The sequence below is a fragment of the Grampus griseus genome, assembly GCF_964374135.1.
Source record: "Grampus griseus genome assembly, chromosome: 20".
In the NCBI taxonomy this organism is placed as follows: Eukaryota; Metazoa; Chordata; class Mammalia; order Artiodactyla; family Delphinidae; genus Grampus; species Grampus griseus.
In genome coordinates, this window is record NC_139014.1 from 10,496,446 (window position 1) to 10,514,662 (window position 18,217).

The 18,217-nt window shown below is 43.4% G+C and overlaps 1 protein-coding gene across 1 annotated transcript in view; it reads right to left on the bottom strand.

The window, feature by feature from the left end:
- The window catches only part of TBC1D16 (TBC1 domain family member 16), a 79,761-nt gene that overhangs the window by 12,411 nt on the left and 49,133 nt on the right, over nucleotides 1-18,217 (bottom strand). The window lies entirely within an intron of this gene.

Here is an 18,217-nt window from a genome sequence, read left to right on the forward strand (position 1 = left end):
CTGTGTTAACCACTTTTCATGTGCTTTTTATCACATATAAGCTTCACAATAAATCCTAGGAAATGGGTGATTATTACCACCATTGTACAAAACAGGAATTGAGGCTCAGAAAGGTTAAGTAACTTGTCTAAGGTCACACAGCTAGCAGGTGGTAGAGCTGGAATTTGAACCCAAGCTTTGTGGCCCACACCTTCACCAGTGTATTTAACTGCTTCTAAGTTCAAAGTTCAGCAATACAACCCTATTATCTTATTCTACTTCTTTAAAAAATTAATAATTTTGTTTGGCTCCTCGGTTGCCAAATATTTTATTACACGGATTCAGCTACACCACAGGTTAAATGCCGTCTCTTGAGATTTAATAGTAACATCTAGCAGATGACTGCTAAAATATCGCCAGAGTAAAGGCAAGCATCAGTTCTGGATCCCAACCCCGATATCCCACAGAGGTAAGACTGCAATCACTTTATCCCACTTTCCTGTTTCAGCCGAGAACATAAAAGTGTCGGAGGCAATGAATCCTGAGGCACCTCTTCCTCTGATGGGCACCAGGTCTCCAAATGAAGCTACTCTGGATTGTTCAAGCACAATCCCTCTAACTCGGAACTTCCTCAAAGAGGAAGACTGGCCTTTGTAGAAACTTCGCTGCTTCTAGAACAATACTGGGCCTGGTGTGCAGTTCTTCCCCACCTGCCTAAGGAAGTGGGCTGAGCCAGGTCCTCCCATTTCTGAGGGGCACCTGTGCTCTCCCAGGAAACAGACTCAGGTAAAGATAGACAGCCGGATGGGAGGGTAGGTAGACAAGCTGAAGCACGCAGCCACACGGCAAACTCGGACCCAAAAAGGCTGAGGGATTCCCTGTCCTCCCGAGGGGAGCCTGAGTGGCTGCACTATGCAATGACTGTCTGCAAAACAAGGCAGCCGCAGGTCTGAAGACAGCCCCCCACCATGCCGCTTCACACAGCATTTCATAATCTGCGTATTGAACAATGAGGCCGCAGTGGCCGGAGAGCATGTGCTTGGCGTGCTTCCCCGGCGGGGCCGGCCCATCCAGGCTCACCTCCAAGCCCAGCCAGAGAGGGCCCACCAAAGGGTGGCATTATTTCCAGCCCCTCTCCCCCAGTTCTCCCCACCGCCACTCCACACGTACATAGCACGATCCTCCAAAACCTGCATGCCCTTCTCAACATGCTACGTCCTGCTCACCCCACAGGGCAGGCCAAGGTTTGCAGAAACCAGATCCAGGATGGACACTTGCTCTCGCAGAGTCCTGGCCGAAGGCACTGCTCCTCTGCTGTGGTGGAAGGACTGGGGTCCTGAGGGGAAGCAGCCCAGGAGAGAGGCCCCCCAACACCTTCCTGCAGCAACTTGCCCCCAGGCAGAAGTCTGCCTAAACCCTTTTACAACTCCTGAGGGGGAAATTATTTGCATTAATTAATTGATTGATGAATTAATTCAAGACATTATGTTGGGACCTACAGCTGGGGTTCCACGGTTCAAACTGGAGCAAAGTTGATAGGAGACTTCGTTCTCTTTTATTTAGGGCCTGTCATAGCAGATGACTGTACAGTCTTCTAGGTCACCTAGGGCCACATCTGTTTCTGCCTGAAGACCCATTGCCATGGGGTTGAGGGCCGTATCTCGTTTGCTCTTCTGCATCCCCAGCTCTCAGCACAAGCCTGGCACAGAACACAGAGATTTAACACCCATGCCTGGGATGAAAGTGTTAAATGTCTGGGAATTTTGAAGTCATAGAAAAACATGGAAATAAAATCTTGGGAAAATTGAAATATGTACAATTTTTATTTTTTATCTTTTTACACATGCAGAGCAATTTGGTTTTAAGAATACTCATATGTGTGGCATATAATTTGGCTTGTTCGTAAAATTATTGTGTGGTACATTAAAATTATAAGGATGGTTTATCTAAGGCAATAACTCCCAATATGCTATAAGTTAAAAATGTTTTATAGGTAGAGGGAGAAGATGCTAAACTCTGAGAAATATAGCATTTCTTTCTGAAGATCACCAAAATGCAAAACAGAAATGAATAAGAAAAGCCAGCTCTGCCGCAGCAAAACATAGCAAGCGTGTTCTTTGTCAATCTGGCAACTCCTGCAATGTCAGGCACAGAGTTGGAGATTAAATATGGCCCCAAATTCCTAGAGTGGTGTTTGTTTCCCTACCCCTGAATCTGGGCTGGCCTTTCGAGTGGCTTTGGCCAACATGATGTGGTATGAGTGACATTCTATGAGCTCCAGAGCCTGGCCTCAAGAACCTTCTGTATTCTCACTCTTGGTATACTCCTGCCACCATGTAAGGAAGCCCAGGCACAAGTGATGAGAGATCACAAGGAGAGAGAGACTCAGCTGACAGCGTCAGAGTCCCCGAACCTCATGGACAGAGACCATTTCAGACCCTCCACCCGGTTGAGCTCCCAGCTGCCGACAGCTGCCTGAGGAAGCCCCAGAGCACCCAACAGAACAGGCTGACTTGGCCCAGCCCAATGGGAAGACCTGTGAGCAAACTGAAGATGGTGGTTTTAAGTTCTGGAGTCCTTTGTTACGGGGCTATAGATAACTGATAGATACGAGAAGTGTCTGTTTTCAGAAAAAGCTTGAGCAGGAAGGAAGAAACCTCCAAAATTATTATTTTTGGTTTTTTGGGGTTTTTTTGGTCATGACGAGGAGCATGCAGGATCTTAGTTCCCTGACCAGGGATTTAACCTGTGCACCCTGCAGTGGAAGCGCGGAGTCCTAACCACTGGACTGCCAGGGAATTCCCTTCCTCCAAAATTACTGAATTGTGGTTCTCTAGGTCAAAGAGACATTGCGGCCAGACTCTAACATTTTTAAAAATCCAAACTTCTAAGTTAGCTCTTGCTTTTCTTCCTTCTGAGCCTTTTGATTCAGTTGAACAGTAAGTCGATGGAACCCCAGCTGTAGGTCCCAAGTATAGTGTCTTGAATTAATTAGTCAGTCAATTAATTAATGCAAATAATTTCCCCCTCAGGAGTTGTAAAAGGGTTTAAGCAGACTTTTGCCTGGAGGCAAGTTGCTGCAGGAAGGTGTTGGGGGGCCCTCTCTCTGGGGCTCCCTCACCTCAGGGCCCCAGTCCTTCCACCACAGCAGAGGAGCAGGAGCCTTTACCCTGGACTCTGTCGGAGCAAGCGTCCATCCTGGATCTGGTTTCTGCAAACCTTGGCCTGCCCCGTGGGGCGAGCAGGACACAGCGTGTTGGGAAGGGTGTGCAGGTTTCGGAAATTGTGCTGTGTGCATGTGGAGTGGCGGTGGGGAGGACTCTGGGGGAGGAGGGCTGGAAATAATGCCACCCTTTGGTGGCCCCTCATAATTGCCAGAACTTGGAAGCAACCAAGATGTCCTTTGGTAGGTAAATGGATAAACAAACTTCAGTACATCCAGGCAATGGAATATTATTCAGCGATAAAAAGCAATGAGCTATCAAGCCATTATGTCCATATGCATTACTAAGTGAAAGAAGCCAATCTGAAAAGTCAGAGTCAGAAACTTACTATATGGTTCCAACTCTATGACATTCTAGAAAAGGCAAAACTATGTAGATAGTAAAAGGATCACTATCCTTTTGTCAGAGATCCTGGTTGTCAGAGACTGGGGGGAGTGGGAAGCGGTAAATAGGTGGAGCACAGGAAAGTTTTAGGGCAATGAAACTACTCTGTATGACATTATAGTGGTGGCTACATGTCATTATATTACATTTCTTAAAACCCATGCAATGTACAAGAGTGAATCGTAATGTAAACTATGGACTTTGGGGGATAATGATGTGTCACTGTAGGTTCATCCAATGTAACAAATGTAACAAATGTACCACTCTGTACCACTCTGGTGGGGATGTTGGTAACGGGGAGGCTTTGCATGTGTAGGGGCAGGGGTATATGGGAAATCTCTGTACTTTCCCCTCAATTTTTTTATGAACCTAAAACTGCTCTAAAAAATAAAGTCTATTAAAATGAAAAGCCAAAAAACCAACTGGGACATATATACGACAAGGATTAATATCTTTAATACAGAAAAAAGTATGTAAACTTAAAAAAATGAATGCCCAACAGAAAAAATGGCAAAGGTACAAGAAAAAACAAATCACTAGAGAATAAATACAACTAGCCAATAAAATTTTCGTGTCCAGAGTAATGAAATAAATGCAGCTGGAAACAAGATACAATTTGAGGGGAGGTCTATGAAATTGGCATAATTAAAAAGTTATGAAATATAGTGTAAGTAAGGGTTTGGGGAAACACTCTTGCACAGCTGGGGGCACTGTATGCTGTTCAGATTTCTCTCAATGGCAGTTAGGAAATCGGATGCAAAAGGCTTAAAAATGTTTATGTATTTTGACCCTTTACTTTCATTTCCAGATATTGATCCTAAGAAAACAGCCAGAGATACCTACAGAAAATATGCATGTGAATAGACACAGAAACAGCCTCTGACAAAAATCTAATGCTCATTCAGGATAAAAGCTGTCAGCAAACTAGGAATAGAAGGGTACCACTTCAGATTGATAGAGGGCACCTGCAGACACTCTACAGTTCACATCATACTCAACGGTAGGAGACTGAATTGTTTCCGCCTACAATTGGGAGGCTCTACACTCAGCAAGAGGCAAGAAGAGAAACTGAAACACATAAATATTGGAAAAGAAGAAGTAAAACTGTCCCCATTTGCAGATGATATAATTGTTTACATGAAAAATCCCATGGAATTTACAAAATAACTATTAGAACTAATCAGTGAATTTAGCAGAGTTATAAAATAAAGATTAATGTAGAAAACTTAATTGTATTATTAAAGACTAGTAACACATAATTGGAAAATGTAATAAATAAAAAATTCCACTTATAGTAGCAAAAAACCCATATAAAATACTTAGAATAGGGACTTCCCTGGTGGCGCAGTGGTTAAGAATCCGCCTGCCAATGCAGGGGACAGGGGTTTGAGCCCTGGTCCAGGAAGATCTCACATGCTGTGAAGCAACTAAGCCCATGCGCCACAACTACTGAGCCTGCGGCCTAGAGCCCGCAAGCCACAACTACTGAGCACACGTACCACATCTACTGAAGCCCATGTGTGCCTAGAGCGCGTGCTCCGCAGCAAGAGAATCCACCACAGTGAGAAGCCTGCGCACCACACAACAAAGAGTAGTCCCCGCTTACCACAACTAGAGAAAGCCCGCATGCAGCAAAGAAGACCCAACACAGCCAAAAATAAATTTTAAAATTAATTAATTAATTTAAAAAATACTTAGAATAAGTCCAACAAATGACATTCAAGACCTATACACTGAAAAACGTAAAACCTTGCTGAGAGAAATTAAAGGAAAACTAAATAAATGAAGATATATACCATGATCATGGATTGAAACAGTCACATCGTTAAGATGGCAATCTTGCCAAATAGATCTACAGATTCAACACAATTCCAATCAAAATTCCAGCAGAATTTTCTGAGTAGAAATTGACAAACAGACTCTAAAATTCATATGGAAATGCAAAAGACCTAGAATAACCAAAGCAAATATAAATAAAAGAAGAAGAAAGTTGGAGGACTTATTATAAACCTACAACAATCAAGGCAGTCTGGTATTGCTTAAAGAGCAAACTTTTAAATTAATGGAACAAAATAGAGCCCAGAAATAGGCAAATATGATCAGTTAATTATCGACAAAGATGCAAAGACAATTCAATGGAGAAAGAATAGCTTTTCAACTGATGGTGTTAGATCAACTGGATATCTGTATGAAAAAAAAATTAACATCAACCCTTTCTTCATTTCATACACAAAAATTAACTCAAAATAGATCACAGACCTAGATGTGATACCTAAAACTTTAAAACTTCTAGAAGAATCCATAAAAGAATACTTTTGCAACCTTAAAATAGGCCAAGTTTTCTTAGAAAACAAAAAGCACAAAACATAAAATAAATAATTAATAAATTAGATAACTGAAAACTCTTTTCTTCAAAATACATCATTAAATAAAATAAAAATGCATCCCACAGCCTGGGAGAAAATATTCATAATACATATATCCAGTGAAAGACTTGTATCCAGAATATGCATGAGGAACTCTTAAAACTCAACAGTGTTGTTAGATAAATATTTCTTAGATGTGATACCAAAAGCATGATCTATAAAAGAAAACAAGTGATAAATCAGACTTCATTAAAATGAAAAACTTCTGCTCTTTGAAAGACACTATTAAGAAAATAAAGAGACAAGCCACAGACTGGGAAAAGATATTTGTAAAACACATATCTGATAAAGGATTTGTATCCAGAATATAAAAAGAACCCTCAAAGCTCAGTAACAAAACAAACAACACAATTTTAAAATTGCCAAAAGATTTGAAAAGACTTCACCAAATAAGCATATGACATCATTGATCATGTGAGAGAAATGGAAACGGAAACCACAATGTGATATAAGGAGATACAATGTGACACACTACACACCTATTAGAATGATTAAAAAACAAACATATGAAAACTGCTGTTACAGAGTGCTGGCCAGGATGCAGAGCAACTGGAACTCTCATACTTTGCTGGTGGGAATAGAAAATGAAAGAGCCACTCTGGAAAATAGTCTGGTGGTATCTTATAAAGAAAGTCAAACATACACTTACCATACAACCTATCAATCTCAATCCAAGAGAAATGAAAAGTGTTCACACACAGATCGGTGTATGAACGTTTATAGCAGTTTTTTCATAATTGCAAAAGCAAGAATCAACAGGTATTTCTTTCAACTGCTGAATGGATAAGCAAACAGCAGTACAACTATACAGTGGAATACTCTTAAGCAATAAAAATGAAGAAACCACTGATACACACAACATGGATGAATCTGAAATGTATTATGTTAAGTGAGAAAAGCTGGACTATACACGAAAAGATATTCAGCATCATTAGTAATCAGGGAAGTGCAAATTAAAACCACAATGAGAAAAAAAAAAAACCACAATGAGATACCCCTACACACCTGTGAGAATGGCTAAAATTTAAAAGACTGACTATACCAAGTGCTAACGAGGATAGGGAGGAACTGGAACACACTGCTGATGGGAATGTAAAGTGGTACAACCACTCTGGGAAACAGTTTGCCGGTTTCTTAAAAAGTTAAACACACACCTACCATATGACCCAGCCATTACACTCCCAGGTATTTACCAAGAGAAATCCAAACATTATGTCCATATGCAAGACATCTACACAATGTTTGTAGCAGCTCTATTTGTAATAGCTAAGAACTGGAAACAACCCAGTGTCTATCATCAGGTGAATGGATAAACAAATCATGATATATACATGCAACGGGATCAGACTCAGCAATAAAAGTGAATGAACTGCTGATATACACAACAATGTGGATATATCAGAAAATCACTATGCTGAGTGAAAGAAGCCAGAACAAAAAAAACAAACAAACAAAAACATACTGCAGGCATTCCGTATATATAAAGTTCTAGGAAACGCAAGCTAATCTACAGTGATAGAAAGCAGATAAGTCATTTTTGAGGTAGGGGCTAGAGGGAGGCATGGGTTACAAAGGGACACAGGAAATTGGGGGGTGATGGATGTTCATTATCTTGATTGTGGTGATGGTTTCACCAGTGTACATATGTCAAAACTCAGCAAATTGTGCACTTTAAATATATGCAATTTATTGTACCTCAATTATACTTCAATAAAGTTGTAAAAAATACCAATATTCAACTCAGTATTATTACCTAATTTCTAGCAATAAGGGATATTTTAATATATTGTAGCACATGCATATGATACAATGCCATTAAGCTACTATAAAACGTTTTATAAAAGTATTTAATGACCAAAGAAAATGCTATTATGTTGAATGAAGAAAGTAGGATGAAAAATTATATGAAATGATACAATATGGTTTTGTATATAATGTATATTTATAAATATTTTAAATCTACATAAATATATGAGTAGAAAACTACACCAAAATGACAATAAAGATCATCTCTAGATGGCATTATAGTTTATTTTCATCTTGTTCTTTATCTTACACATTTTCTAAAAGGAATAATGTATCATTTTGATAATCAGAAACAATAAGCTAATCTTCTATCTTTTTTTAAACAAGAAGTCCATATTAGCTTTTATATTGCAAAACCAATAAGGATAATTTCAAAAAGAAAAGAAAAAGTGAGGTATCAAGGACCAATTATCATCACAGTTACCCCTTATTTGAGGTTTCCTATGTGCCAGGAGCTCTGCTGATTGCTTTAAAGACTTTCTCATACCAACACTATGAAGGAGATATTATTAACCCCATTTTATAGCTAAATAGACTGAGGCCAGGAACATCACCCTCAAATTTCACAGATGGTAAATGGCAGAGCAGGGATGGGCCAGGTGTGGCTCATCCAAAGCTCAAACTCCTGACTCCTATGGTGTGTGACTTCCAGAGACAATGGCAATGACTTAAAAGGAAAAAAAGGAAGATACAGAGGAAAACAAAATTCTATTTTAAAAAGCATCTCTTAAAGAATGCCCCTGAAAAACATACCTACTGCTCCCCATTGCCCCATGCTCCTGGATCTGAAACCGTCAGCAGTCAGGTTTTGTCTGCCAGTAAAGCCCCAGTCCTCAGCCTGGCACGTGATACACTCCACAAGTTAACCTCAGCTTATCTTTGCCTGTTCCTCCTTGTATTACTGCATCACTGTATGGCTTTGAGCAATAGAAATTTATCTCTCCCAGTCTGGAGACCCCAAGTCCAAAATCAAGGTGTCAGCAGGGCCAAGCTCCCTGTGAAGGTCTAGGGGAGGATCCTTCCCCGCCTCTTCCAGCTTTTGGTGGAATCCTTGGCTTTCCTTGGCATGTGGTACATCAGCGGTCCCCAACCTTTTTGGTACCAGGGACCGGTTTCGTGGAAGACAATTTTTCCACAGAAGGTGTGGGGGGGTTGTTGGTAGTGGGGGGATGGCTCAGGCAGTAATGCGAGTGATGGGGAGCAGCAGATGAAGCTTTGCTCGCTCACTATCTGCTCACCTCCTGCTGTGCGGTCGGGTTCCTAACAGGCTGTAGACCAATAGCAGTCTGTAGCCCAGGGGTTGGGTACTCCTGTGATACAACACTCCAGTCTCCACCTCTGTCTTCACATGGCCTTCTTCCTTCTGTGTGTGGGTCTCTGTGTCTCTGTTTTCTCTTCTTATAAGGACACCAGTCATTGGATTAGGGCGCACCCTAATCCAGATTGGCCTCATCATAACTAATTACATTTGCAAAGACCCTCTTTTTAAATAAAGTGGAATTTTGAGGCTCGAGGTGGACATGGATTTAGGGGGACATTATTCAACCAAGTTATACCCCTTTGCATGTTCCCACTATATCTTAGGCAAACTGGACAACTCACGTCTTTCCACCCCATAAGGCCCTCTCTCCGTGCATTTGCCTCCTTGGGTCCCTCCCTCTGGGTTGCCTGCTCTCCTGTCTCTATTCCTGTTCTTTTCACTCTCCAAGACCCAGTTTGTCTGTGTTGTTTTCCTTTGACCTTAGGGAAGCTGCTAAGCAGAGTATCTGGTGTGTCACAGGTACCCAATATATGCTGATTTTCCTTTATTTCTTGCAAAATCCTTAGAATTTTATCCTTCTCTTTTGTGTGTTTTGCTTTGGATTTTGTATTAAGTCACTTGCTGATGCCCAAACCAGACAAAGACATCACGAGAACATAACATTCTAGGCCCTAATGAATATCCCTCGTGATAGAGACACAAAATTCTCAACAAAATACTAGCAAACAAAATCCAACAACATATAAAAGGGATCATACACCATGACCAAGTGGGATTTATGCCAGGAGTGCAAGGGTGGTTCAACATATGAAGATCAATCAATATAATATACCAGATTAATAAAATAAAGAACAAAAGCCACATAATCATCTCAATAGCTGCAGAAAAAACATTTGACAAAAATCCAACACCTTTCATGATGAAAACACTTACCAAACTAAAAATAGAAAGGAACTTCCTCAATCTAATAAAGGGCATCTATAAAAACCCACAGCTAACAACATACTCTATGGTGAAAGACTGAAAGCTTTCCCCCCTAAGATCAGGAACAAGACAAGGATGTCTGCTCTCACCACTTCTATTCTACTGGAGGTTCTACTCAGAGCAATTAGGCAAGGAAAAACAAATGAACAAAAAAGAATCCAGACTGAAAGAAAGAAGTAAAATTATCTGTTTGCAGATGATATGATCTTGCATATAGAATATCCTTAGGAATTAAGAGACACACACACACACACACACAAACCTGTTAGAACTAATACATGAATTCAGCAAAGTTGAAGCATACAGGATCAGTTTACAAAAATTAATTGCATTTCTATACACTAGCAACAAACAATCCAAAAACAAAATTAAGAAAACAATTCCGGGCTTCCCTGCTGGTGCAGTGGTTGAGAGTCCGCCTGCCGATGCAGGGGACGCAGGTTCGTGCCCCCGTCCGGGAGGATACCACATGCCGCAGAGCGGCTGGGCCCGTAAGCCATGGCCGCTGAGCCTGCGCGTCCGGAGCCTGTGCTCCACAACGGGAGAGGCCACAACAGTGAGAGGCCCACGTACCACCAAAAAAAAAAAAAGAGTTGCACAACAACAACTGCAAAAACATTGTTGAAGCAAATTAAAGAAGACCTAAACAAATGGAAAGTCATCCCGTGCTTATGGATTGAAAGACTTAATACTGTTAAGCTGGCAGTACTCCCCAAATTGATCCATAGATTCAACACAATCCCTATCAAAATCCTAGTTGCCTTTTTTGGAGTTATTGACAAGCTGATCCAAAAATATTATGGAAATGCAAGGGACCCAGAATAGCCAAAACAATATTGAAAAGGAAGAACAAAGTTGGAGGACTCACACTTTTCAACTCCAAAACACACTATACAGTGGTACTGCCATAAGGACAGACGTATTGATCAATGGAATAGAACAGATGATCTAGAAATAAACCCATACATTGATGGTCAATTGGTTTTCAACAAGGGTGCCAAAACAACTCAGTGGGAGAAAGAATAGTCTTCAACAACTGGTGCTGGGACAACTGGATATCTATGGGCAAAAGAATGAATTTGGACCCTTACATCATACCATATACAAAAATTAACTCAGAATGGATCAAAGACCTAAATGTAAGAGCTAAAACTATAAAACTCTTAGAAAAAACACAGGCATAAATCTTCATGACCTTGGATTAGGCAGTGGTTTCTTCAATGACATCAAAAGCACAAGCAACCCAAGAAAACATAGATAAATCGGACTTCATTAGAATTAAAGACTTTTGTGCTTCAAAGGAAACTATGAAGAAAGTGAAAAGACAAATCCACAGAATGGGAGAAAATATTTGAAATCACATATTTGATAAAGAACTAGTACTCAGAATATATATATATATAAAAAAATTAGAACACAACAAAAAGACAACCGACCCAAGTAAACAATAGATCTATCTAAATAGATGTTTCTCCAATGAAAATATACAGGATTTCCCTGGTGGCACAGAGGTTAAGAATCCACCTGCCAATGCAGGGGACAAGGGTTCGAGCCCTGGTCCAGGAAGATCCCACATGCCGCTGGGCAGCTAAGCCCATGCATCACAACAACTGAGCCTGTGCTCTAGAGCCCGTGAGCCACGACTACCGAGCCCGTGCACCACAACTACTGAAGCCCGCACGCCTACAGCCCGCTCACCACAGCTAAGAGTAGCCCCCGCTCGCCGTAACTAGAGAAAGCCCGCGCGCAGCAATGAAGACCCAGTGCAGCCCAAAATAAATAAATAAATAAATTAAAAAAGAAGATATACAAATGGCCAATAAGCACACGAAAAGATGCCCAACATCATTAGCCATTAGGGAAATGCAAATCAAAAGTACAATGAAATACCGTTTCACATCTACTAGGATGGTTACAGTAAAAACCAAAGATAGAAAATGTAAGTGTTGGTGATGTTGTGGAGAAATTTGAACCGTTATACATTGCAATGGGAATAAAAAATAGTGCAGCTACTGTGGAAAACAATTTGGAAGTTTCTCAAAAGTTAAATATCGAGTTACCATATATGACCCAGCAGTTCCACTCCTACGTATACACTCAAAATATTGAAAATATATATCCACACAAAAACTTGTATATGAATTAATGTTCATAGCAACATTATTCATAATAGCTCCAAAGGGGAAATGACACAAATATCCATCAGCTGAGAAATGGATAAACAAAATGAAGTATATCCATACAATGGAATGTTATTCAGCCAGAAAATTAGTGAAGTACTGATACATGCTATAACACAGAGGAATCCTGAAAACATACTAAGTGAGAGAAACCAGTCACAAAAGGCCACACACATACTGTATGACTCCATCTATATGAAATGTCCAGAGCAGGTAAACCATAGAGACAGAAAGCAGATTAGTGGTTGCTAGGGGCTAGGGGAGGGAGGAGTGGGTTTTAACTGTGATGGGTATGAAGTTTCTATTCTGGAGTGATGAAAATATTCTGGAATTAGATTGTGGGGATGGTACAACTTTGTGAATGTACTAAATGCCGTTGCATTGTACACTTTTAAAGGCTGAGTTTGGGGACTTCCCTGGCGGTCCAGTAATTAAGACTCTGTGCTTCCACTGCAGGGGACACGGGTTTGATCCCTGGTCAGGGAACTAAGATCACGCATGCCACGTGGCAAAGAAAAAATCAATAAAGATCTCTGTTTCAATTCATGTAAAATATACTGCAATAAAATATTTTAAAAAAATAAATAAAGGGTGAGTTTTACGTCATGTGAATGATATCTCAATAAAAAGAAGTCACTGTGTCCCCACACTCCCCTGTCTGATTCAGCCTGCATATCTCCTGGCAAAGGCACAAAGCATGACCTCAGTCAATACTTGTTTATTCAACACAAAGTTCTCAGTGCCTCCGTGTTCTGGGGACAGCTGGATGCCGTCCCCACACATGTGGACTTTCATTCTGGTGGAGAACGGAGAGCAGACACATAAGGGAATGACTATGTCATGGGGACACGGGCACAGAGGTGGGAGGCCAAGGGGCTGGGAGCAGACACTCTTGAGGGTGGTCTCAGGAAGCCTGGGTGAGGCCTGAGGTGGGGAGAAGAGCCAGTAAAGCAAAGAGCGCAGAGAGCATTAATAGGTCAAATAAGCAACACATGCTGGCAAAAGGCACCCATCACTAGGTGTGTCCTACAGGGGAAATGGCACCAACCCTGGGAACAGAAGTTCATTTTGCTTTTACATTGTTGAGTTTAACTTTCCTCCTAGTGAAGGAATGGAAATGATCTCATATTGTAAATAATTTTACATTGGAATATACTCCTTGCATTTTTTATTGCTTAACTTTTGCAAGTAATAAATAAATTCATTTTTGTGGTTAAAAAATTCAAAATATACTAAAGTGTGCAAAATCAGCAGTGGAAGCGCCCCTTCTGACACCTCCCCACTCTGTCCAGTGTGCCCCCCAAGAAGCCATCCTTGTCAGCAGCTTGGTGATTCTTCTCCCAAGCCTTGCTTCGAGTGTTCATGCATCTGAAGGTAGCTTGTAGAAACCATTTTAGAATAATGGCTGAGGCACAATTAAAATAGAACAGTCTAAACTTTTATTCAGTTTGACTCATTAAAGTGAATCAATCACTCTCCTCTATAACACTTGACTTCATTCAAGGAGGACTTGAGGAAGCCGGTTCCCTGCTCACCAGAGGATGGGGATCTCACAGGAAAGCTAAGCTGAGGATCATGGGTAAGTGGATGATGACAGCACATGGACCAGGTGCTGCTGTCATTGAAGCACAAAGCGCTGGGAGGTGTCAGAGAAAAACATCACTCAGGGAAGGGGGTGTGGCCCCTGGAAAGGCTCCGTCCCAGAGGAGGTGGCACGAGGGCTGGTCCTCAGAGTCTCTGGGTGGAAGGAAGAGCCTGGGCAGGCGCAGGGCATGTGCGGAAGGAATGATAAGGAAGCCAGAGGGCTGGCTGGAGTCATTCTCAGAAGGGCCCTGGTATTGATTTTTTAATCAGGTTGTCCCAAAGAATTGAAGGCAGGGACTCAAACAGGTATTTGTAAACCGATGTTCATAACAGCATTATTCACAATAGCCATTTCTCTAAAATACATGGAAACAAAATAAGTGTCCATCGACAGATGAATGGATAAACAAAATGTGGTCTATACATACAATGGAATAGTATTCCATCTGAAAAAGGAAAGAAATCCTGACACAGGCAACAATATGAATGAACTTTGAAGACATTCTGCTCAGTGAGGTAAGCCAGCCGCAAAATGACACATACTGTAGGATTTCACTTATGTGAGGTGCCTGGAATAGTGAAATTCATAGAGACAGACAGTAGATTACGGGATGCTGGGGGAGAGAGCATGGGGGTTAGAGTTTAATGAATACAGCTTCAGTTTTACAAGATAAAAGAGTTCTAGAGATGGGTGGTGGTGACAGTTGCACAACAGTGTGAACGTACTTAACATTACAAACTGTACACTTAAAAATGGATGAGATGGGGCTTCCCTGGTGGCGCAGTGGTTGAGAGTCCACCTGCCAATGCAGGGGACGCAGGTTCGTGTCCCGGTCTGGGAGGATCCTGCATGCCGCGGAGCGGCTGGGCCCGTGAGCCATGGCCGCTGAGCCTGTGCGTCCGGAGCCTGTGCTCCACAACGGGAGAGGCCACTACGGTGAGAGGTCCGCGTACCACAAAAAAAAAAAAAAAAAAGGATGAGATGGTAAACTGTATTTTATCCCAATGATAATACTAAAAAACGTCAATGGGTTACTGATTTAGAATTTCTCAGTTTCCTCCACTCCAAAATATATTTTCTCATCTTTCCTATCTCTCCCTGGCTCACTCAGGCAGGATGCCCATGCCGGATCAGCTGTAGGACTGGCCAGCCCCTGACCCATGCGGAGGCTACACAGACCAACGGGTGGGAAGGAAGGAAGCCCTGCCACGGAGCTGCGTTATCTTGAGCACTTTGAAGAGTCTGTGGAATAAGTCCAAGAATATTGAAAGAGTGGGTAGAAGGCTGGCCATCTTGCTTCCAAAGTGACTGTGTGTGGCATCTCCCTGTCAAATTCCTATCCTGCCTCCATCTCTGGCCTGGTTGGTGGTGGTGACCTCCGCACTGTACCTGGCAGGCTGCCCCACATCCACTTCTTCTATGTTAAAGTGACCCCTGGGAGGGGGGAGTGGGATGAACTGGGAGATGGGGATTGACATATATACACTATTGATACTACGTATAAAATAGATAACTAATGAGAACCTACTGTAAAGCATGGGGAACTCTACTCAGTGCTCTGCAGTGACCTACATGGGAAGGAAATCCAAAAAAGAGGGGATATATGTATACATAGAGCCGATTCACTTTGCTGTACAGAAGAAACTAACACAACATTGTAAAGCAGCTATACACCAATACAAATTTTTTAAAAAAAGTGAACCCTGGGAGAAGCTGGGCTGTTCCACTGCTTCACGACGTGAAGTGCTCTGTCCTCAGGGGACCCTGAGAGAAAGCAAGGCCCACAAAGACCCAGTGGGAGTTCCCTGGTGGCCTAGTAGTTAGGATTCCAGGCTTTCACTTCCGTGGTCCTGGTTCAATCCCTGATCAGGGAACTGAGATCCCGCAAGCCGTGCAGAGCGGCCAGAAATAAATAAATAAATAGACTAATAAATCAATAAATAAAAATTAAAACAAGAAACCAACATTGGTTTAAACAAAAAAGGACTCAGAAAGGCCCCCTAGTCTGGGCAGCATTCCCTCCCCCAAGCAGGGCTTTGGGTTTCGGGGAAGAGTTTTTTGTTTTGTTTTTTGTCTTCCCGCTTGGTAAAATCTATGTCAAGAAATCCACCTGAGGGGTTCAAGGAAGAACAAACAACTGGATCTTGTGTAATCCACCCGGTGGGAGCGCTCGGCCAGCTGGCATTGCTGCCGCGCCCACCTGGCAGAGTCACACGCTTGGCCCTGCTGGCTGTGAGGTTTTCTCAGAACTCTCGCCTCCTATGGAGCCTACTTGAAGGGCTGCCCTGAACCAGCCAGGTGCTCTACAAGCCCTTATGAAGATTCCTTGATCGTTACACAAAAAGATTGCTTAGAAGAAGGAAGCCTGGGCAATCAGGATGTTCTGGGAGCCCCAGGCTCCTGATTTTAAGGGATCAATGACATAGGCATGGGTATTCAGAGAGCCACGGCCACAACAGTTCCACCCTGACTGGGGAAGACAAAGATCACTTTTACCCCAGTCTGCCACCAACCCGGTCTGCGTGTCACCAACCATTCATAGCTTCAGGCCCCCAACCACCCCAACTTGCCACTGGCGGCCCAGGAACTCTGTTCCCAAAGCCCTCAGCACAGATGCAGTTTCTGGAGAAGCCTGCCTCTGCCCATGCACGTGGAGCTTGAGTGCCACTTTGGACCTGGAGAGGGAGGGGCTGTTTCAAAGCCACTTTGGATTGGATGGGGCTCTGCAAAGACCTGGCTAAGCCTCTGGCTAAGCATCAGGGCAACAGTGGCCTTGAGGGCGACTGGCTTGGTCACGAGGGCCAACGTCCTGCACTCCCACAGCCTCCACCCATTCGTAGGCCAGGAGGCCAGCCAGGGCGTGGACATCATGCAGGCCAGTACAAGATGCCGGCCTCACAACGCTGGGCATTTCTGAGTTCTGTTTTGTTCCTGCAAAACTAACTAGTCTACACACAGGTCAACCTGTGATCTTGATCTCACTAACTGTACCTTGCCCAGACAAAGCCGAAAGGACCGCATCTCTACTAGCACGCCCACTTTTCAGATGTGACAACTGAGACCCAGAGAGGCCCAGTCATTGCTCAAGGCCACGCTGTGCCCTGACCACTACACTAAATTATCTCTTGTACAGCAGGGGAAAGCATCTCTTTATCCTCTATCATGTACCAATTTTACGGCTTTTCTCGCATAGGGCTTCCAAATGTTGTCTGACTGACAAGCAGCCAACTAAAAATACAGGAAGAAGAGTTCTAAAGAGAAAAGGATGCTGGAGGACACGTCACGGCAGCACACACACACGTGTGTGTTTAAATACTGAAACACGAACGGCCACGTCAGGCCATCAGGCATGTTTGCGGTGTGCCTACATCCTTCCTGCCAAAGACAAACCGGATGGGAAATCCTCCCCTTGCACAGCGTGGAGCCTGGAAGACTTGGGACCAATCCTGCCTTGGCCCCTTATCTAGCCTTAGGTCAGTTACCTACCTCTGCTGGGCCCTGGCCTTCTCAGCTGTAAAATGGGGAGATGGGAGGGGGGGGAAGCACAGGGACAGGGCTGAGGGACTGAGATAACAGTGAGTGGACACTGCTGTTCTAACTGCCTGCTTGTCAGGTGCAGCTCTGCCGTCCTGCCAGCTGTCTGTGGCTGTTGGGAGGTCAGTCCGGAGTGGGACGCCCTTTGCCTTCCAACGCCCCAGTCAGCCCTATCTCCTCCTTGCAAATTCAGGCTCCAGAGTGCTTGCTGTTCCCAACCCCAGTCCCATACCTGAGTCCCTGGCTTTTGCACCCCTCCCCCGCCCCCTAATGTCCCCTGCACCTCTCTGCTCCTCATCCTCTGGAGTGTGGCCGAGCCCTCCGTGAGTGAGGACTTCAGGGAGAGATTGTCCCGTCTGTGTTCCCTGTACCTGACCCTGGGGGACTCCCCAGGGCTCTGTTAACCAGGAGGACAGGATGGGGCAGGAAGGGCGGGTGTGGGGCAGCTGCCCTCCGTCACTGACAGGGAGCCCACCTTCCCTGACCCCTCATCCCCCCAGCTGTGAGCCCTTCCCCGGCCTCTGTGCCACCCCTGATGTGTCATTCTTCCCAGCAGGGATGGTGTCTTAGCCGTCTTTGTAACCTTTGCCCCACAGGGGCCTGGCATGGAAGAGGAGGGTGCGGTTGGATGACAAAGGAAGTTTCACTTTCCTCATCTTAATTTTTAGATCTGTAAAATGGAGGTGACAGTGGCTGGATTCTGATCTCTGAGACCCTGTTAGGCTCTCAAATTCTGGCAGTTTGGAAAATGCATACTAAGCTGACTGTTGCAAGCAAAAGTGTAGGCACCTCTGCCATAATTAACATCACACACGTCACACAAACACACGAGCACACACACGTAGTGGCGGCTG